At 43.6% G+C, this 22,262-nt stretch overlaps 1 long non-coding RNA gene and 1 pseudogene across 1 annotated transcript in view; both read right to left on the minus strand.

Moving 5' to 3' along the window:
- Positions 1-22,262, minus strand: part of LOC117311732 (uncharacterized) — a 54,614-nt gene that overhangs the window by 21,617 nt on the left and 10,735 nt on the right. The gene's annotated exons all lie outside the window — the stretch shown is intronic.
- LOC117312008 (small nucleolar RNA SNORA62/SNORA6 family) lies at positions 14,676-14,836 on the minus strand (annotated as a pseudogene).

Here is a 22,262-nt window from a genome sequence, read left to right on the forward strand (position 1 = left end):
TGCAACAAAAAGAATAAAATACCTAGGAATAAACCTACCTAAGAAGAAAAAAAACCTGTATGCAGAAAACTATAAGACACTGGTAAAAGAAATTAAAGATGATGAAAACAGATGGAGAGGTATACTATGTTCTTGGATTGGAAGAATCAACATTGTGAAAATGACTATACTACCCAAAGCAATCTACAGGTTCAGTGCAATCCCTATCAAACTACCAATGGCATTTTTCACAGAACTACAAAAAAAAAAATTTCACAATTTGTAAGGAAACACAAACGACCCTGAATAGCAAAAACAATCTTGAGAAAGAAAAATGGAGCTGGAGGAATCAGGCTCCTGGCCTTCAGACTATACTACAAAGCTACAGTAATCAAGACTGTATGGTACTGGCACAAAAAGAGAAATATAGATCAATGGAACAGGATAGAAAGCCCAGAGATAAACCCACGCACATATGGTCACCTTATCTTTGATAAAGGAGGCAAGAACATACAATGGAAAAAAGACAACCTCTTCAATAAGTGGTGCTGGGAAAACTGAACAGCTACATGTAAAAGAATGAAATTAGAGCACTTCCTGACACCCTACACAAAAATAAACTCAAAATGGATCAGAGACCTAAACATAAGACAGGACACTATAAAACTCTTAGAGAAAAACACAGGAAGAGCACTCTTTAACATAAATCACAGCAAGATCCTTTTTGACCCACCTCCTAGAGAAATGGAAATAAAAACAAAAATAAACAAATGGGACCTAATGAAACTTAAAAGCTTTTGCACAGCAAAGGAAACCATAAACAAGACAAAAATACAACCCTCAGAATGGAAGAAAATATTTGCAAATGAAGCAACAAAGGATTAATCTCCAAAATTTACAAACAGCTCATGCAGCTCAATATCAAAAACACAAACAACCCAATCCAAAAATGGGCAGAAGACCTAAATAGACATTTCTCCAAAGAAGTTATACAGATTGCCAACAAACACATGAAAAGATGCTCAACATCACTAATCATTAGAGACATGCAAATCAAAACTACAATGAGGTATCACTTCACACCGGTCAGAATGGCCATCATCAAAAAATCTACAAACAATAAATGCTGGAGTGGGTGTGGAGTAAAAGGAACCCTCTTGCACTGTTGGTGGGAATGTAAATTGATACAGCCATTATGGAGAACAGTATGGAGGTTCCTTAAAAAGCTAAAAATAGAACTACCATACGACTGAGCAATCCCACTACTGGGCATATACCCTGAGAAAACCATGATTCAAAAAGAGTCATGTAAAAAAAAAAAAAAGTCATGTACCACAATGTTCATTGCAGCTCTATGTACAATAGCCAGGACATGGACGCAACCTAAGTGTCCATCAACAGATGAATGGATAAAGAAGATGTGACACATATACACAATGGAATATTATTCAGCCATAAAAAGAAATGAAATTGAGTTATTTGTAGTGAGGTGGATGGACCTAGAGTCTGTCATATAGAGTTAAGTAAGTCAGAAAGAGAAAAACAAATACCATATGCTAACACATGTATATGGAATCTAAGAAAAAAAAGGTCATGAAGAACCTAGGGGCAGGATGGGAATAAAGACCCAGACGTAGAGAATGGACTTGAGGACACAGGGAGGGGAAGGGTAAGCTGGGACGAAGTAAGAGAATAGCATTGACATATATACACTACCAAATGTAAAATAGATAGCTAGTGGGAAGCAGCCACATAGCACAGGGAGATCAGCTCGGTGCTTTGTGACCACCTAGAGGGGTGTAATAAGGAGGGTGGGAGGGAGACGCAAGAGGGAAGGGGTATGGGAGAATAAGTATGCATACAGCTGATTCACTTTGTTATACAGAAGAAACCAACACAACACGGTAAAGCAATTATACTCCAATAAAGATGTTAAAAAAAAAAAAGAAAAGGCAGGCAGAGGACATGGGTGGGGGGTCTATTCTGGGAAGGCCTTATAGGGTCCTTCTCAGTTACAATTAGTCACCAGTACTAACAGTTGAAACAGCAAAGAGTTGGCCTCCAACCCACACCCCCCTTCCAAACCTAGAGTGCTTCCAGTTGGCCGGACCCAGTTCATCTCCAACATTCTAGCTGCAAGGGATTCTTTGAAAGGTCATGTTTTGCTGGCCAGTCTCTGCATTAGATATTAGAAGGGTGTTGGGATGGAGACTAAGTGTAAGTCCACCCATATCGACCTCCAGGCAGAAACTTTAAGACGCTTTCTGTTTTTGACATTTTCCAACTTGCACTGATTCCCATATAAACAAAAGCAGATGGCCCATAATCCTAACAACCGGTGTATTACTCTGAGTTCCCCCAAGAGCACACTTGAAGACAATTATTTCAATGTGAGCAATTATTGGGGAGGTGATCCCAGGAAGCAGAGTGAAGAAATGTGGAATCAAGACGTAGAAGAGAAGTCAATGAAATGTGTGATACCAAACACTGTATTAATCAGTTATTGCTAAGTCCCAAAACTTAGCAACTTAACACACTTTTTAACCTAAGAGTTTCTAAGCGTCCCAAATCCGGGTTAGGAGGCAGGGATCGTTGGGGATAATCTTCGAGTCTGTCTTCCACAAGCACATCCCTACCCTTAGCAATGAGAGCTCAATCCTTCCAGGGCACTCTGAGAGACCATATAGCAGAGCCCTCAGAACTGACCCCCTGAGGAGTAAGGAAGTGGAATATCTATCCACCAATGCCTGTCCCACATTGTTTGAGGACCACTCCAAAGGCAATAATTTTATAGTATGTATTAGTCCTTTGGGGCATTACAACAAATTACCACAGACTGGGTGACTGATATAGAAATTTATTTCTCACAGTTCTAGAGGCTGGAAGTCCAAGGTCAGGGTGCCAGTATGCTCAGGCTCTGGTGAGACCCCTTTTCTGGGTTGTAGATACTGACTTCTCATTGTATGATCACTGGGCAGAAAGACAGCAAGAGAGCTCTCTGACCCCTTCTTACAAGGGGACTAATCTTATAGACAAGGACTCCACCCTCATACATAGCTATGTCCCAAGTCTCCACCTCCTAATATCATCACATTGGGAATTAGGATTTCAACATATGAATTTGGAATTAGGGAGGACATACATTCAGTCCACAACATCCACACAGGCTGAGGAGAATGGCCTTAGTGTAGTGAATTGAATGATGGTCTCCCAAAAGATATGCCCTAACCCCTAGAACCCGTGAATGTGACTTTATTTGGAAAAAGGGTCTTTTCGGATAATTAAGGATCTTGAGATGAGATCATCCTGGATTTAGGGTGGGCCCTACATCCAACGATTGGTGTCCTCCTAAGAAGAGGAGGTAACACATAGAGACACACATAGAGAAGAAGCCCACATGACAGTGGAAATAGAGATTGGAATGATGTAGCTAGCTATAGGCCAAGAAATGCCAAGGACTGCTGGAAAACACCAGAAGCTACGAGAGCATGGCTTGTCCCTCAGAGCCTCCAGAAGAAACCAACACCACTGATACCTTGATTTTGGACACCTGGCTCCCAGAACTTACAGATTTCTGTTTTTAAAACCACTGTGGTCATTTGTTATGGCAACCCTAGGAAACTAATGCAGTTAGAGAGCTGAAGGCACTTGTGGTGTAAAAGGGAACTGTTTGCAAGTGACCTCCAAGGCAGTCCAAGACAGTAGCGGCACCAATAGTATCTGCTATAATAGAATATTTTTATTTTTATTTTTTTGTCTCTGGAAAATTGTTGCAAATGCAACCAAGAAATTATGAAGGTGACAACACCTCTTTCCCTTGGGAAGCTGACATTGGCTATATTTCTGGCTACCTGTCATTTAACCTTCCATCTTCCTATGATCACCTTGATCTCCCTTTTATTTTTTTTAATTTATTTATTTTATTTATTATTTTTGGCTGCGTAGGGTCTTCATTTCTGCACACGGGCTTTTTAGTTGCGGTGAGCGGGGCCTACTCTTCCTTGCGGTGTGTGGGCTTCTCATTGTGGTGGCTTCTCTTGTTGCAGAGCATGGGCTCTAGGCTCACGGGCTTCAGAGTTGTGGCTCGTGGGCTTCAGTAGCTGTGGCTCGCGGGCTCTAGAGCACAGACTCAGTAGTTGTGGCGCACGGGCTTAATTGCTCCGTGGCATGTGGGATCTTCCCGGACCAGGGCTCGAACCCACGTCCCCTGCGTTGGCAGGCGGATTCTTAACCACTGCACCACCGGGGAAGCCCTGATCTCCCTTTTATGGGGAAAATTCCCCACTGAGAATAGTCTTAGCATAATGGTTGTTCCAACACCAGCCTCCCCTCCTGGAGCAGGAACGGGACCCATGCTCAGCCAACATAAAGCTCATTGTTTTGACTCTTGGATGAGTGGCCCAGGGTCATTTGAAAGTGTTTGAAGGACAGTGGCAGGGTAGCATGTGGCCAGAGCTGTCTGCCAGCTCTATGACCTTGGCTCTAAATCCTCTTGCTGGCCCCCAAGGAGGAAGGCTCATCTAACACAGATGAGCTGAGGATGTAATTCCTATGAACTTTCTGTCCATCAAGAAAGTTCACCGACGTCCTGTGATAATACACAAGTGACCAGGAGAAGGGATACACTGAGCCCTGCTGGGAACTTCCTCCCTCCCCACAACATGAAGTATTAGCTGGGTAGAAAGAAGAGGAAATCTGAACAGAACTGTGTTCCCAGACCTGGGCAAACTTGCTGTGCCCAACTCCTGTCTCTGGGGCCACTGTCTCTAGACGACTGGGAGATGTTAAGGAAAATTCTATATGCCAATATTGGCATCATTTCTCAGCCCTTCACTCTCAATGTGGGTTCTAATCCAGTAATGTGGAGGCTTCTGCCATGGCATGCAATTGTCTTTGCTTGGGTTCCCCCAGAAGTAGATACTGACCCAAGGACTCGTGGGCAAATCATTTATTCTGGAGGCGAACCCAGGAGACACCAGTAGGTGTTCAGGGATATGCGAAAGAAAGGGGAGGGCACCCGATACTGGTGCACAGATGAGCAGGTTTCCCCTGTAGGCAACTCCGGCCCAGCCCTGCTAGGAAACTCTGGGGGACTGCATTGGACATGCCCCTCAGAGTCATCCCACCTGAGGGCAGAGGGAACTGGGGTATTGATCCACCAGTTCCCATCATTTGTTAGCTGATGGTTGCTGATGGTGACAGGGGTGGAGATGTAGCTGTTAGCTGTTCATTCCCAGGCACTTCTAACCTGCTGGGCAGGCTTTGGCAACTTTAGAGAAGCCTGTTGGGCAAAAGATGCAGACACTAGCAGCTGGGAGTATCTACCAAAGGTTACGACCATTCATCTTTAGCATCAGCAATTCATAACCCTCACGGTGTCCACTAGACCTCCAGAGAGCCCTCAGTTTCACCCCTTTCTCCAAGTCTATTTCTACAGCTGTTAGTCAATTTTGTGAGCCTCTGATATTATTTCCATAAAACTCATCCTTTAAAGCTAGTATGCACAGGATCCATTTCTGTTGCATGCAGACAAAAACTCTGACTGCTGTTCCCTACCATCCTACATTTGGAGTGAAATAATCTGTAAATAACATAACTGGGCATGTAAAAACTTTTTTCCCAAAGATAATTTTCAAAGTAACACTAAGGAAATTAAAGAAAAAATATTTGTCCAGATTTCAGGGGCACCCCACATACTCAGGTTAATAGTCTCTGTTGAATTGCTACCACCCTGGTCCAGCCTCCACCATCTCCTACCTGGTCTAGTACAGTTGCCTCCTCTCTGGTCTCTGGGTTTCCACCCTCACTCCTCCCATCCCTGTCTCCTCCCCACAAGCAGCCAGAGGGCACTTGTAAGAACTTAAGTTAGATCATGTCCCTCCTCTGCTCAGAACCCTTCATGGCTCCCACCTCACTCAGAGCAAAATCCAAAGTCCGTCTTGTAGCCCACAAGGCCCTGCCTCATCATCTCCCTGCCTTCACCTCCTCCACTGCTCCCCTCGTTCACTCTGATCCAGGTTCCTCGCTATTCCCAAACGTGCCATGCCTGGTCCAGCCTCAGGGCCTTTGCACTTTCTGTTCCTTCTTCCTGGAATGCTCTTTCCCAGGTAACCGTGGGGATTGCTTTTCACTTCCTTTAATTCCTTCAAAGTCATTGAGACCATCCCAAACCATCTGATCTAAAATTGCAAACAACCCTGTTTTAAAATGTAGATTTTATTATCATTCAGGTATGGTGAGGCTAACAGATCAAGAGAGGACTGCCATGGAAAAGACACAGTTCCCAGCAGGAGGGGAGGCACACTGTGCCTTGAAGAGCCACCCAGAGAAGCACCAGGATTGGTCAGGAGGCAGGGGGAGCAAGGGGAAACATGGTGGTTTCATTGTGGTTTCTGCAGAAAGGAATGGGTGAGGCACAGTGACCTGGCTTAGACGTGACGAGTCTGGATAATTTCAGTGGGTTCTGGGCATAGGAACTGTCCTTAGTTGTCTGGTATCTGGCTCTGGAATGATTAGGATAGGTAGATAGTGGCCCAGAGTGTTGGAACTGATAAAAAGAGGTGATTGGGGTGTGGAATCTGGATTGAAGTCCTTTACTAGCTCTAAGCATTGGCTAACCCTGGGAGGGACAGTCTTTTGAGACTCAACCAGGCCCCAGATGTCAAAGCATCAGAAACATGGTTAACGCAGAACCCCATGCCAGCACTCCGTTCCCTTTTACTGCATGGTTTTTCTCCACAACAATGAACAATCCGTGACATACTGTGCAGTTTACTTCTTTACTTTGTTGACTGACTCCCAGACTGGGTGTCAGCCCCAGGAAGCACAAACATTTGTCTGTTTTAGTAGTCCCTGTTCTAACGCCAGCACCTAGGACAGCACCTGTCACAGTGAATTGTATGAATGAACTGATCAATACACTCCAGGAGTTATGGAATGATTACTCTTCAGCAGTTGGTAGTGAAAGTCCAGAGCCTGTACAGAATCTTAGTGGTTTCCCTGATTTGACCCTCAAACACTGGGTTTCTTTGCATCCCCAGCAGAGCAGGAAATCTGCCTAGTATTCACAATCCAGTAATGGGGGAAACTGTATCCTGTGAACATCCACTTCTCAAACTTGATCCGTTCACAGGAGTGGGCATCTCTAGCTGGGTGATGCCCCTAGTTCTGAGCCAGAGGAAGGGGATGCTCCTCCCTGGAGGTGACTCTCGGTCACATTTTTCCTTCACCCCCTCCTCTGTCCTAAAAATAACCAGGATGCTGGAAGCTGTTGAGACTGCATTGAGCTATTTTTAACCTTAGGATCTAGGCTGTGACCAGGCTGGACTTAGCTGCAGCAAAAACATGTCAGTGGAGAGGATTTTGAGCATCCTTATAATGTGCAAGTTACAATATCTGATTTAGTAGATGGTGTGAATTGAGAGTTATTGGGGAAGCAGCAGAAGGAAGAGTGAAATGAAAGAATTTATTCATTCATTCAGTGCCAGGCCTTTTTCTGGGTACTGGGAATACAGTAAGGAAAAAGCAGACAAAAATCTGTGCCCTGGAAATAAACGGGATGAGCTTAGAATATCTACTTGTGTCTGAAAGCAAGGAAAGGGCTTTTAAAGACCAAGGGTTCTGTCAAAAGAACACACAAACTAGCCTGAAGGGGCTCCCCCTGGTCAAAATTGGGATAAGATCCTACCCTGTTAGCCAAAATCCCATGTCATAAAAACCTTGCTTACAGATGTTAAATTCAATTTCTTACAGCTCCAATCAGAGCAATTAAATAAACAGACTGGGGGCTTCCCAGGTGGCGCAGTGGTTGAGAGTCCGCCTGCTGATACAGGGGACCCGGGTTCGTGCCCCGGTCCGGGAAGATCCCACATGCCGCGGAGCGGCTGGGCCCGTGAGCCATGGCCGGTGAGCCTGCGCGTCCGGAGTCTGTGCTCCGCAATGGGAGAGGCCACAGCAGTGAGAGGCCCGCGTACAGCAAATAAATAAACAAATAAATAAATAAGTAAATAAACAAACTGTCCGGAAGTTTCACACAACACGAATAAATAGCCAAATGCCAAGGATTTTTGAAAAGCAATATGACGCATTATTTCCTCTGGGATAGTCATACTGAACCATGGATTAACCAAACATGGAGCTGGCGCCCTAGAAAGTATTCTGCTATCAGGATGTGTCATTTCTTTTTTTTTTTTTTTGCGATACACGGGCCTCTCACTGTCGTGGCCTCTCCCGTTGCAGAACACAGGGTCCGGACGCGCAGGCTCAGCGGCCATGGCTCACGGGCCCAGCCGCTCTGCGGCATGTGGGATCTTCCCGGACCGGGGCACGAACCCGTGTCCCCTGCATCGGCAGGCGGACTCTCAACCACTGCGCCACCAGGGAAGCCCAGGATGTGTCATTTCTGATTGACTTATTCTACTCTGGAATAGTAGGAGCTGCCAATTTCTGGGTCCTTTCTGGGTCACTCTTCTACGTGCTTCAGGTACATTATCCCACTTGATCCTAACCACAAATGAACAAGTTAGGTTCTGATTACCAGTGTTTCCTAGAAGAGGCAACTGAGCATCCAGACCCTCTGAAGCACAATTTAGCAAAAGAGGAGGAGAAAGAGAAGGATGAAGTATTTTAGTAGTCGTCTTTTTCTCTTTCAGTAGGTGAATAAGTCTATCAATCAGAATTCAGTTCTGCTGCACAGATCAGGAAACTCAAATAACAGTGGCTTACACAAGAAAGAGGTATTTTTTTTTCTCCCTTGTAGGTGTACAGTGGTAGGCAATTCACAGCTGGTAGGGCATCCCCACAGTTATCAGGGATCTAAGGGACTTCTAACTTTTCGCTCTCTTATTTTTGGCTTCCATCCTCATGGCCACAGAATGGGTGCTACACCTCCGGCCATCATACACATGCTCCATGCAATCTTAAGAGGTAAAGGGCTAGGGCATACCTGCCAACTGAGTCATCAACATTTGAGAGTTTACTAGAAGTTCCACTCAATAACTTTCATTCATATTTCATGAGGCCACTGCTATCTGCATTAAAGGTTAGGAAATGTGCTTTTAGCTGAGCACATTGTCACTCCCCGTAAATATGGGGAGTTCTGTTAGAGCAAAGAATAGGGGACATATACTGAGGATGCAACAAGCAAGCAATCTCTGACACAACAAGCATGCTGCATTTCCCTTCTTGCACAGGAATTCTGACCCATGGCCCCTTGCCCTTACCCTTCAGCGCATACCAGCCTGTCTTCCAAATACCAGAATGGAAGCTTTTGTTGCTGCTGAATCATGCTTTGCCACACACAAGCCACAGAATTAATAGCCTGGGGAGCAGCCCTCAACCAGTAACTGACAGGAATTGGTGGGGAAATACCTCAGCTCTCTCGCCCTTCAGTGGGACAGCTCTGAAGTGTACATGCCTTATGCTGTCTCCCATAGGTCCCCAAATAGACTTAAGCTCCGGTTGCTCCAGCAGGAAAACACACGAAACACGCCCTTCACTGTCTTCCTCCCCTTCCTCTCTCCTCCACTGGTGTTTCTGGGGGTCACCTCCCAAATAAATTACTTGATTTCAAATCCTTGTCTCAGGATCTGCTTTGAGAGGAGCTCAAACAAGAAAGAAAGAAAGAAAGAAAGAAAGAAAGAAAGAAAGAACCAATTCGAAAAGATACATGCACCCCAATGTTCATAGTAGCATTATTTACAAATGCCAAGATATGGAAGCAACCTAAGTGTCCATCAACAAACGAATGGATAAAAAAGATGTGATATAAAATGGAATACTACTCAGCCACAAAAAATAATGAAATGTTGCCATTCACAACAATGTGCATGGACTTGGAGGGCATGCTAAGTGAAATAAGTCAGACAAAGACAAATACTGTATGATATCACTTATATGTGGAATCTAAAAAATAAAACTAGCTAGTGACTATAACAAAAAAGAAACACTCACAGATATAGAGAAAAAACTAATGGTTACCAGTGGGGAGAGGGAAGTGGAGAGAGGGAAGACAGGGGTAGGGAATTAAGAGATACAAACTACTATGTATAAAATAAATAAGTTACAAAGATATAAAATACAACACAGAGAATCTAGCCAATACTTTATAATTATAAATGGAATACAACCTTTAAAAGTTGTGAATCACTGTGTTGTACACCTGAACCTTATATAATATTGTACATCAACTATACTGCAATTTTAAAAATTAAATTAAATTAAAAGATCAGGGCTTCCCTGGTGGTGCAGTGGTTAAGAATCCACCTGCCAATGCAGGGGACATGGGTTCAAGCCCTGGTCCAGGAGGATCCCACATGCCGCGGAGCAACTAAGCCCATGCACCACAACTACTGAGTCTGCTCTCTAGAGCCCATGAGCCACAACTACTGAGCCCACATGCCACAACTACTGAAGCCCATGTGCCTAGAGCCCGTGCTCCACAACAAGAGAAGCCACCACAATGAGAAGCCTGTGCACTGCAACGAACGGTAGCCCCCGCTCGCCGCAGGTAGAGAAAGCCTGCATGCAGCAGTGAAGACCCAACGCAGCCAAAAGTAAATAAATTAAATAAATAAATGAAGATCAGTGGCATGTCTACATGTCTGCTACAAAAGAGGAAAAGGTTTTGACCCCTTTTATTACCCTGGTAGTATCCAAACACTTCTCTTGCCATATCTAAGGTACTGAAAGTCACGTCTCTCTCTTTTCTCTAATAGAAAGAATAAACAGTGTTTGGTGTTCACCCATATGTTCTCCTCCATTTCCCAGACCCTCTTGCAGTTAGAACAGACCCATGTGACTCATTCTAGCCAACGGATTATCACTACCAGATGGAGGCAGTTAACAGCTGGTGTGCCCCCTCTATCCTTCTCTTCCCCTCCCAAGGTAGCTTTGGAAGCCTGTGAGAGATGGTGCTGGTGCAAAATGGAGGAAGGTTGGATCCCTGAGTCACTGCTTGGATGCAAGCCCTGCTAACCAGCTTCACAGGAACGAGAAACAGACTTGTGCTGGGCACAGCCACTAAAGTTTCCAGTTTGTTTGTTATCACCACTGAACGCAGCCTTATACTGACTAGCGAGCCTACTTAGTGGACAAAGGGAGAACTCTCAGGGAAATTTTGCAGACGTTACATGTCATTTTCCCCAGCTACAATTTGCATAATTCATTTTCCGAGAAGAATTCACAGAACTTAGTGAAGAACTAAGACCTATAGGCAGCAGTTTGCTGATCCCCTTTTCATGAGAGAGGAGAAATCATTTATTACATAGTGGATGCCATGGGGTCTCTTTAAAGGGGATAGAGCCAAGAGCCTGTCCTAGGAGTGAGGCACATAAATCAGTTCACCCATCTGGGCCTCAGTTTCCCCATTTGGAAGGCTGTATGGGAAAGTCTCTGCAATCCATTCTCTCATTTTAAAAACTTTCCTTGATTTTAATTTCAGTCTGAAAAAAATCTGGGCAAGGGGAGAAGAGAGGAAATTTGGAAATAATTACCCTCTGTATCGCAACCCCTGAAGATCACAAAAAGGTTATAGTGAGCATGGGAGCAAGAATTCTAAAGCTTCTCCACTCCTGGGGAACCTGCTATCCTAAATTTAAACTTGGCAGAGATGTTGGCAACATCCTCAGGCCTCTTTCTGCCAAGAAACTCACTGAAATTAACAAATGGCTTATTTGCTTATGTTTGGTCTGTCCTCAGTACAGGAACAGTTTTCCAGGCACATAACTGATGATATCCAAATTTACTTGCAGTTTTCTCCTCTCTGCAGTTGTGTCATGTCCTCAGTTTGAAAGGTCACATTCGTCAGATCGGAATATGAGAGGTTGGCATGCAGACATCTCATGTAAATGCCTGAAGCAGGATAAGGAGGAAACAAACTTCTGCAGAAGAAACATCATAACAGCTCAGGCACAGTCTTAGAGTTGTACATATATTAAATTTAGTAATATCCAACTTTTTTAACCACCTGAGCTCCTTTGCCGTATGTAATTTCTTTTGCCCAGACCATTCCAATAAATTTGTAACCCGTAATAATGAATTTATCATACAAAAATGCAAAAGGTGAAAATGGATGATCTAAAATAACACAAATTGTTAACACCCTGGTCTAAGCCTCCATCATTTCCCACATGGACCAGTGCTGTTGTTTCTGCCCAGGTCTCCTGGCTCCTGCCCTCACCCCTGATGGTCTGTTCCCCCTGCAGCAGCCAGAGGACGCCAGTGAGCACCTGAGTCCAGTCACTGGCCTCCCCTGCTCAGAACTTTGCACAGCTCCCACTTCATTGGGATAAAAGCCGAAGTCCTTCCCACATCCCCCAAAGCCCTGCACAGTCTGCCGCCAACAACTCCCTGCCCTCGCCTCCTCCCACTCTCCCCCTCACCTACTCCCTCCAACCACACTGACTTCTTTGCTGTTGCTCAAACATACTAGGCATGGTCCTACCTCAGGGCCTTTGAACTTGCTGTTCCCACTGCCTAGAAAGCTCCTTCCTCCCAGCTTCCTCATTCACCTGCAACAAGTTTACTCAGTTCTCACATTTCTAACCTACTTCTAACCCCCTGAAACTGCAACTCACTCCCCAGCACCCCCCGATCCACTTACCCTGTTCTATATTCTTTCTTCCATAGTATTTAGCAACTTTTTCTTTTAGGAAATAACTTTTTATTTTATATTGGAATATAGTTGATTAACAATGTTGTGTTTCAGGTGTACAGCAAAATGATTCAGTCATACATATACATGTATCTATTCTTTTTCAAATTCTTTTCCCATTTAGGTTGTTATATAATATTGAGCAGAGTTCCCTGTACTATACAGTAGGTCCTTGTTGGTTATCCATTTTATTTATTTTTTATTTTTTTACTTTATTTTTGGCTGCATTGGGTCTTCATTGTGGTGCACAGTCTTCTCACTGCGGTGGCTTCTCTTGTTGCAGAGCATGGGCTCTAGGCGTGGGCTTCAGTAGTTGTGGCACATGGGCTCAGTAGTTGTGGCTCGCAGACTCAGTAGCTGTGGTGCATGGGCTTAGTTACTCCGCAGCATGTGGGATCTCCCCAGACCAGGAATCAAACCCGTGTCCCCTGCATTGGCAGGCAGATTCTTAACCACTGAGCCACCAGGGAAGTCCCTGGTTATCCATTTTAAAAATAGCAGTGTGTACATGTCAATCCCATACTCCCTAACTATCCCTCCCCTCACCCCCCTCCCCTCCCCCGCCGCCATAACCATAAGTTCATTCTCTAAGTCTGTGAGTCTGTTTCTGTTTTGTAAATAAGTTCATTTGTATCATTTTTTTTTAGATTCCGTATATAAGCACTATCATACGATATTTCACTTTCTCTGTCTGACTAATTTCACTTAGTATGATAATCTCTAGTTCCATCCATGTTGCTGCAAATGGCATTATTTCATTCTTTTTAATAGCTGAGTAATATTCCATTGTATATAGGTACCACATCTTCTTTATCCATTCCTCTGTCGATGGACATTTAGGTTGCTTCCATGTCTTGGCTATTATAAACAGTGCTGCAATGAATATTGGGGTGCATGTATCCTTTTGGACCACGTTTTACCACCTTTTAACATACTTTATGTCTCGGGAGGTTTTAATATTTATTTATTTACTTTGGCTATACCGGGTCTTAGTTGTGACATGTGGGATCTAGTTCCCCGACCAATCTAGTTCCCCTGCACTGGGGGCATGGAGTCTTAACCACTGGACCACCAGGGAAGTCTCTATGTCTCGTGTTTATTATCCACCACCCTCCACTCGAATTGAAACCCCTTGAGGATGGGAGCTTTGTTTATTCACTCCTGTAGCTCAGACATCTAGAAAGTACCTGGCCCATAGTAGGTACACAGTACATATTACTGAAGGAACAGTTAAATGAACAAATGAATGACTTGCTTTACAATATCCGACTTATGGAAATTTTGGAATATCTCAGTGTTGACTTTTTAATAGGTTTTGATTTTCTTCTTCCTCCCTATTGTTTCCTGTTTGAGTTCAAATCCCATCCTCGGTCCTCTAGAATTCTCTCCACCCGCAGGCATACAGCCCCATGCTCCAACCTTCTGTATTTTTTGTTTTTTTTTTTTAGAAACTGTTTATTTTCCGTCAACCTACTTCCACTTTAAGAGTTTGTGGAAGAGCAGCTTGTTCCCACCCATTCAGTGGCCTGAGCAGTGGGAGCTGCAGACCAGCCTTCAGTGGCAGGCTGAGCACTCCAGTCAGTGGGGAACTGCTGAACAGGCACAGAGGGCACCTGCACACCTTCGGACCAGTCCACCACCTCAGGCTGAGGAGCAGTGAACTCAGGAGCTGGAGCAGTCCATTCACCCTGAAAGTCCTCCTTGGTCACAGCTTTCTCAGCTGCCGCCTGCTCTTCCTTTTCAGTCTCTTCAGGATCTCTGTAGAAGTAGAGATCACGCATGACCTCCCATGGATGTTCACGGGAGATGGTGCCACGCATGCGCAGAACTTCCTGGGCAAGCATCCACCACATCAGACCCACTGAGTGAGCTCCCTTTTTAGGATCGTACAGCAGGATACACCAAGTTAGTCTGAAAACAGAAAGGCCAAATAATTCCTGAGAGGTCCAAGATTAAGAAATCATGGAGAAAAGCAGAAGAAAACACAGGTCATCTTTAAAATGTTTTCATCTCTCCTTAAAGCTTTCGTACATTAAGATCATACATTTGCAGCAAGTATTACTATCAAACGCCACTCATTGGGCCAGAGACCCTTGTGGTGTTAGCGAAAAACTTGCCCCTTGTGTAGAACACTACCTACACTTGTGAGTTCATCGGCCAGTGGCTGTATTTTTACTAAACCTGAATCTCATGGAATAGTACCAACACCTGGGCCTTTCTGGGGGCATGACAGCTCTGTAGGTTTCATATAAACAGAGACCAGGGTTTCTCAACCTCTGCACAGTTGGGTCCAGATCCTTCTTTGCAGTGGGCGCCGTCCTGCGCATTATAGGAAGTTCACAAGCATCCCTGGCCTCCACCCACTAGATGGCAGTAGCCCCCTCTGACCCCATTCACGACAATTAAAAATGTCTCCAGCTTTATCAAACTCTCCAAGGAGAAAAGGCACCCCAGGTCAAGAATCACTGGGTTAAATGTTCCTCGCAGATTACCAAACCCACAATCCAATAAACTTCCCAGATAGTGCTCTTCGGGTTCATTGTTAAGCTAGCACCATTTTCTTTTTATCCATGTGAGACAAAATCCAAGTGCACACTAGAGCCAAAAAGTCCCCAGCCATACCCAGAGGTGAGCACACCACCGCTTCCACAACTTTCGCACCAAAATGGCATTAATCAGGAGGAAACATCAGATAAAGCCAAACTGAGGGGCATTCTACAAAGTACTCAACCTGTGCTGTTGAAAAGAATCAGGGTCATGTACAGTGTGGTGACAAAAGTTAACAATACTGTATTATATATTTGAAAATAAGATCTAAGGAAGTAGAGTGGATATATGTATACATATGACTGATCACTTTACTGTACAGCAAGAAACTAGCACGACATTGTAAAGCAACCATACTCCAATAAAAATTAATTTTAAAAAAAAGAGCTTATGGGGCTTGCCTGGTGGCGCAGTGGTTGAGAGTCCGCCTGCCGATGCAGGGGACACGGGTTCGTGCCCCGGTCCGGGAAGATCCCACATGCCGCGGAGAAGCTGGGCCCGTGAGCCATGGCCGCTGAGCCTGCGCATCCGGAGCCTGTGCTCCGCAACGGGAGAGGCCACAACAGTGAGAGGCCCGCGTACCGAAAAAAAAAAAAAAAAAGAGCTTATGTCCCTGGTAATGGTCTGTCCTATTGATAACCTGGGACCACTATCAGTGTTAACATAGATTAAAATATTCTATTGAAATTCTTGATTTTATTTGTCATTTAACAATTGAGGGATTTACTACTTGCAAGGCACTGTGATAGGGTATGGGGAATGATTATAATATTTGCTGAGCACACACTGTATGCCAGACACTAGACAAAGCCTTTTCTGTGGGTTATTTTGTTCAATCCTTACAATAATCTTGTGAGGTAGCAGCTGTCCCACCTCTCCTCACTACATATTACAAATAGAGAAAATGAGATGCGAAGAAGTTAAAGCTAATTTTATTTTAATTTTAAGTAAAAAAAAAAAAATCTTAGGGAGCAGATCTGAAAAGTTGTCTTCACAATAAAAAGATTTTTGAACTATGTGCAATGATAAATGTTAACTAAACTTACTATGGTGATCATTTCACGATGCATACATATGTCAATAAACAAGGACCTACTGTCTAACACAGGGAACTATACTCAATATTTTGTAACAACCCATAAGGGAAAAGAATCTGAAAAATACACATATATGTGTGTATACATAAATATGTATATATGTATAACTGAATCACTATGCTGTATACCTGAAACTAACACGACATTGTAAATCAACTATACTTCAAAAGAATAAAAAATATATATATATATACATATATCAAATCATCATGTTGTACACCTGAAACTTATACAATGTTATATGTCAATGAAACTGTGAAAAATAATACATGTGTAAGTGTATATACATATACATATAAAGACAGACAGAGACATAGGGAGGTGAAAATAACATGGAAAATGTTAATAATTGGAGAGTCTAGGTGACGTGTTTGTGGATGTTCATTGTACTGTTCTTGTCATTTTTCTATAGGTTTGAACATTTTCAAAATAAAATGTGAGAAGAACAAGTTACCTAGTCTATTGCCAAAATTTTAATTAATTCAAGTATGGAATCTGGGTATCAAAATGCCCCCCAAGTTAGAGTTTAATAAAGGATATAGAGGAAGAATATTGGAGATTTTCAGAAAATACTTGGTTATCAATACACATTCGCCATCGATGATCTACATTTTCCAATCTCTACCCACAAGCAAATTGTGCTGTCCAGATTAAAGAGCCATTTTTCTCCTCTGAAAGTAGGAATGCTTTCAAGATTTGCATAAACCATTTCAGGGCCAGGGAACCTTAGGATAGATGCGAATCTTGGAATGTGGGTTGTTAGAATATTTTGAAGCTGGTGAGAAAAAAAAGACAGAATATCTGCAAGACAAAATAGGCATCTGCAACTCCCGGTCAACACAAAGATAAGTAGAAACGTCTCTGCCCTTGTGGGAACAGATTGAGTGGAAGGAGTTGATGGGTGTGAAGGCGATGCTGTCAAAATCCCGAAATAAAGATGTTCAAAACGCCCTTTCACAGCATGTCAGACAAATGCCGCGTGGGGACCTCGACATCCCACAGTGATGGAATGTCAAGCAGAGATTTTGAGAAAATGAGAGAGTGCGGAAGCGATGCATGAAAACATACCCTTTTCCTCTCTTTCCAAATCTGGGTCAAAGTGCCCAGCTGCGGAACCAGGACGGTTTCTCTGCTGTCTGGGAAGCAACACCACCTTATCCAAGTCTATCAGGGTGCCAGAATAGTTGGGCTTCCTATTATTAATTGATTTGTTTGATATACATTCATGGAGTGCTTACGTTCTAGGTGCTATGCTAAGCTTCGGAAAACACAGAGGATTCTGCCAGTTCCTGCCCTTGGAAGCTTGTAGTACAGTGAGGAGTACAAGAGAAGTAGTAACAAGAGTAAATAGTAACAAAGAGAAGTAGTAACGAGTGTGGTAGATTGAATTACTGGTCCCATTTCTTTACCCCTCCCCAAACCATACCCTGCACCATGGGACTTTACTGTCGTTCTCACGAGAGGTAGAATCCCTGCCCCTTGTGTTTTAAAATAGTGCATTTTAGGGGGAATTCCCTGGCCGTTCAGTGGTTAGGACCCTGTGCGTGGTCCGAGGTTTGATCTCTGGTTGGGGAACTAAGATCCCGCAAGCTGCCCAGCGAGGCAAAATAAATAAAATAAAACAATAAAATAAAAATGTATTTTAGAAAGCTTGACTTAGAGTAAGACCAATAGATCAGGAGATGATTTCCATTGAAAAGATAGTTTATTACTCCAAGTTCCCATAAGGAGGGGTTCATGACAAGCCATGTGAGGCCACACACGGATGCACCAGGGTCAGCCAGAGGAAGAGGGAAGGGGGAAGTGTGGGTAGGAGACTTTATTGTGTTTCCCTTAGGAGGAAACAGGTAAGGCTGGGTACACAGACTTGGGATTGGCTAGTTTGAGTACTTTCAGCAGTCTCTGGGCATAGATGCTGCCCCTAGTTGTCCAATACCTGGACTTGAGTTGATTAGGTCAGGTGGATAGTGGCCCTGAGTGCAAGAGCCCAGTAAAAGAGGTGGTTGGAGTGTGAACTCAGGATTGCCCGATTTGCACATGAAAGGTACATTCATAGGCAAGTTGGTTATTATCTCTAGGAAATGACTAACCCTAGGAGGGGCAGTATCTGCAGGGTCAGCGAGACCCCAGATGTCAAAGCATCAGAATACAGAAAAAATAAAAAAGAAGACATAGTTAATACACGTTGATACTGGGTCATATGCCCCGCTTTGGTCAATGGAATATAGTGGAAGAATCACTATGTCCTTTACAAGCCTAGACCTCAAAAGACCTCATGTGTTTCCACTTGCCCTCTTGTCTCTGTCATTACCAGGCAGAGAGCTTCCCCCGGGGAACAGCTACTTCTTTGGCTGAGGCCCCAGAATAAACACATACAGAGTAGAAGTGGACCTGGATGCAATCTGCAGAGAAGCTCGTGCATGAATCCAGGCGGGCCGGCTGATCCTCACATGTCTCAGCCAAGTCCCAGTCAACCCTCAGACGTGGAGGCAAGATTAAAAGATAGTTACTTTTGGAACATTCACCAAAGTAGCCCATATGCTAGGCTGGAAAGCAAGTCTCAATACATTTTGAAAGACTGAAATCATACAGAGTATGACCACAGTGGAATTAAACTGGAAATCAACAACAGAAAGATAACTAGAAAAGTCCCAAGTGTTTGGACATGTAACCACATAGCTCTAAATAACCTATAGATCAAAGGAAAAACTCACAGTGGAAATTAGAAAATATTTTTAACTGGATGATAATGAAAATGTATCATGTAAAAAGTTGTGGGATGCTGCTAAAGAAGTGATTAGAGAGAAATTAGCTTTGAATGCCTATATTTCAAAAGAAGAACGTTTAAAACATTGTCATTTCAAGATACTGAGTATTGGGGGGTTCTTTTCTTATGCAGCAATAGGTGACTACTACAATAACTAGCATCCACAGTGTATACTAAATATCTTATAGGGACTTCCCTGGTGGTCCAGTGGCTAAGACTCTTTGCTCTCAATGCAGGGGGCCTGGGTTTGATCCCTGGTCAGAGAAATAGATCCCACATGTTGCAACTAAGAGTTCACATGCCGCAACTAAAGATCCCACCTGTTGCAACTAAAAGATCCCACATGCTGCAACTAAAAGATCCTGCATGCTACAACTAAAGATCCTACATGCCACAACTAAAAGATCCTGCATGCTGCAACTAAAGATCCCACATGCTGCAATGAAGATCCCATATGCCGCAACCAAGACCCAGCCCAGCCAAACAAATTAATTAAATAAATAAATATTTTTAAATAAATACCTTATAAATAATATATTCATATATTTATATTATATCTAAACATATTTATATATTTATATAAATTTATTAAAACCTTATAAGTGTAATAGGAGGAAGATACTATTATTTTCTCCTTTTTTAGATGTATGTAAGCAGAGTCACAGAGTTTATGTAAATAGCTAATAAGAAACAAAAGCAGGATTCCAATTCAGGCAGACTGACTCTGGAGTCTAGGTTCTTAGCCACTTTGTTATACTGCCCTTAGAGGAGAAAGCTAATTATTACCACATTGTGATAAGTACTATTAATTCACAGAGGTGGGAGGGGCCTAACTCAAAGGATAAGAAAAAAACTTCTGGAAAGAAGTGATGCTTGAACTGAGCATTGAGTACAAAAGGAATTACATAGATGGCTAAGAGACAGTCAAGACTGATGAAAAAGTTGTGTAAAGGCCCCCAGCCATGAAGAACACAGCACAGATTTCGCTGTGGCTTGCCCTTAGGGTAGGCATGAGTGGCAGCAGGAAGTGACGTTGAAGAGCTAATCCAGACCCAATCAAGAAAGGGCTTGCAGGGCTTCCCTGGTGGCGCAGTGGTTGGGGGTCCGCCTGCCAATGCAGGAGACGCGGGTTCGTGCCCCGGTCCGGGAAGATCCCACATGCCGCGGAGCGGCTGGGCCCGTGAGCCATGGTCGCTGAGCCTGCGCATCCGGAGCCTGTGCTCCGCAGCGGGAGAGGCCACAACAGTGAGAGGCCCGCGTACCACAAAAAAAAAAAAAAAAGAAAAAGAAAGGCCTTGCTAAGAGATGAATGGATACAGAAAATGTGATATATATATATCACATATATGTATATACATACACACACAATAGAATATTACTCAGCCATAAAAAGGAAGGAAATAATGCCATTTGCAGCAACGTAGATGGAACTAGAGATTATCATACTAAGTGAAATAAGTCAGAAAGAGAAAGACAAATATCATATGATATCACTTATATATGGAATCTTAAAGAAATGATACAAATGAACTTATTTACAAAACAGAAGTGCAGCATGGTCAAAAGAAAACAACAACAACAACAAGACAGTATTCGGGACTTCCCTCGTGGCACAGTGGTTAAGAATCTGACTGCCAGGCTTCCCTGGTGGCGCAGTGGTTGGGAGTCCGCCTGCCGATGCAGGGGACACGGGTTCGTGCCCCGGTCCGGGAAGATCCCACATGCCGCGGAGCGGCTGGGCCCATGAGCCAGCCAATGCAGGGGACACGTGTTTGATCCCTGGTCTGGGAAGATCCCACATGCCGCAGAGCAACTAAGCCTGTGTGCCACAACTACTGAAGCCCACGTGCCCTAGAGCCCACACACCACAACTACTGAGCCCGCATGCTGCAACGACTGAAGCCCGCATGCTTAGAGCCCATGCTCTGCAACAAGAGAAGCCACCACAATGAGAAGCCCACGCACGGCAACGAAGAGTAGCCCCTGATTGCTGCAACTAGAGAGAAAGCCTGCGCCCAGCAATGAAGACCCAACACAGCCAAAAAAACAAAAAGCAAAAAACAAAAACAAACAAACAAAAACAGAAGTAAACACAGACATAGAAAACAAACTAATGGTTACCAAAGTGGAAAGGTCAGGGGAGGGGATAAATTGGGAATTTGGGATTAACAGATACACACTACTATATATAAAATAGAGGGACTTCCGTGGTGGCACATTGGTTAAGAATCCATCTGCCAGTCCAGGGGACACAGGTTTGAGCCCTGGTCCGGGAAGATCCCACAAGCCACAGAGCAACTAAGCCCATGAGCCACGACTACTGAGTCCACGTGCCACAACTACTGAAGCCCGTGTGCCTAGAGCCTGTGCTCCACAACAAGAGAAGCCACAACAATGAGAAGCCCACAGACCACAACGAAGAGTAACCCCCACTCGCCACAACTAGAGAAAGCCCACGCGCAGCAACAAAGACCCAACGCAGCCATAAATAAATTTATTTTATTTTTTAAAAATTTATAAGGTTTAATCTTATTTCTGGATGTACCTGTGGGAGGGGGGAGGGGGAGGAGGGAAGAGGAGGGGAGGAGAGGGTTGGGGGGAGGGGAGGGAGGGAGGGGGAGGGGAGGAAAGCTCTTCAAATATATATAGATATAGATGTATGTAGCTATATAGAGAAAGAAATGGAGATGGAGGTAGATAGAGAAATAGATATATAGATAGCTACATAGTTAGATAACTAGATACACAGATAGATACATAGATAAATAATTGGGTTGGCCAAAAATTTCCTTTGGTTTTTAAGTAAAAATAAGTCACCAAGAACTTTATTGAACAATGTATTCACCATTTTGTTCCACTACCTTCTGCCAATTTTCAGACAACTTCAAAATTCCATCTTCCCAAAACTTTTTATCTTTTTGAGCAAAGAACTGTTCCAGGTGCCTTTTATAGTCTTCCAGGGAATTGAAATTTTTTCCATTAAGAGAATTTTATAAAGACTGAAATAAATGGAAACAGATACACGGATAGACACACAGATACATAGATAGATGACAGACAGAAGTTCTATTGGTTCTGTTTCACTGGAGAACCCTAATACGAAGCCTATCCTAATACAGGATGACCTCAACTTAACTAATTACATTGCAAAGACTTTATTTCCAAATAAAGTCACATTCTGAGGTTCCAGGTGGACATGACTTTTGAGGGGACACTACTC

This window comes from Tursiops truncatus, chromosome 3 (genome assembly GCF_011762595.2).
Source record: "Tursiops truncatus isolate mTurTru1 chromosome 3, mTurTru1.mat.Y, whole genome shotgun sequence".
NCBI lineage: Eukaryota > Metazoa > Chordata > Mammalia > Artiodactyla > Delphinidae > Tursiops > Tursiops truncatus.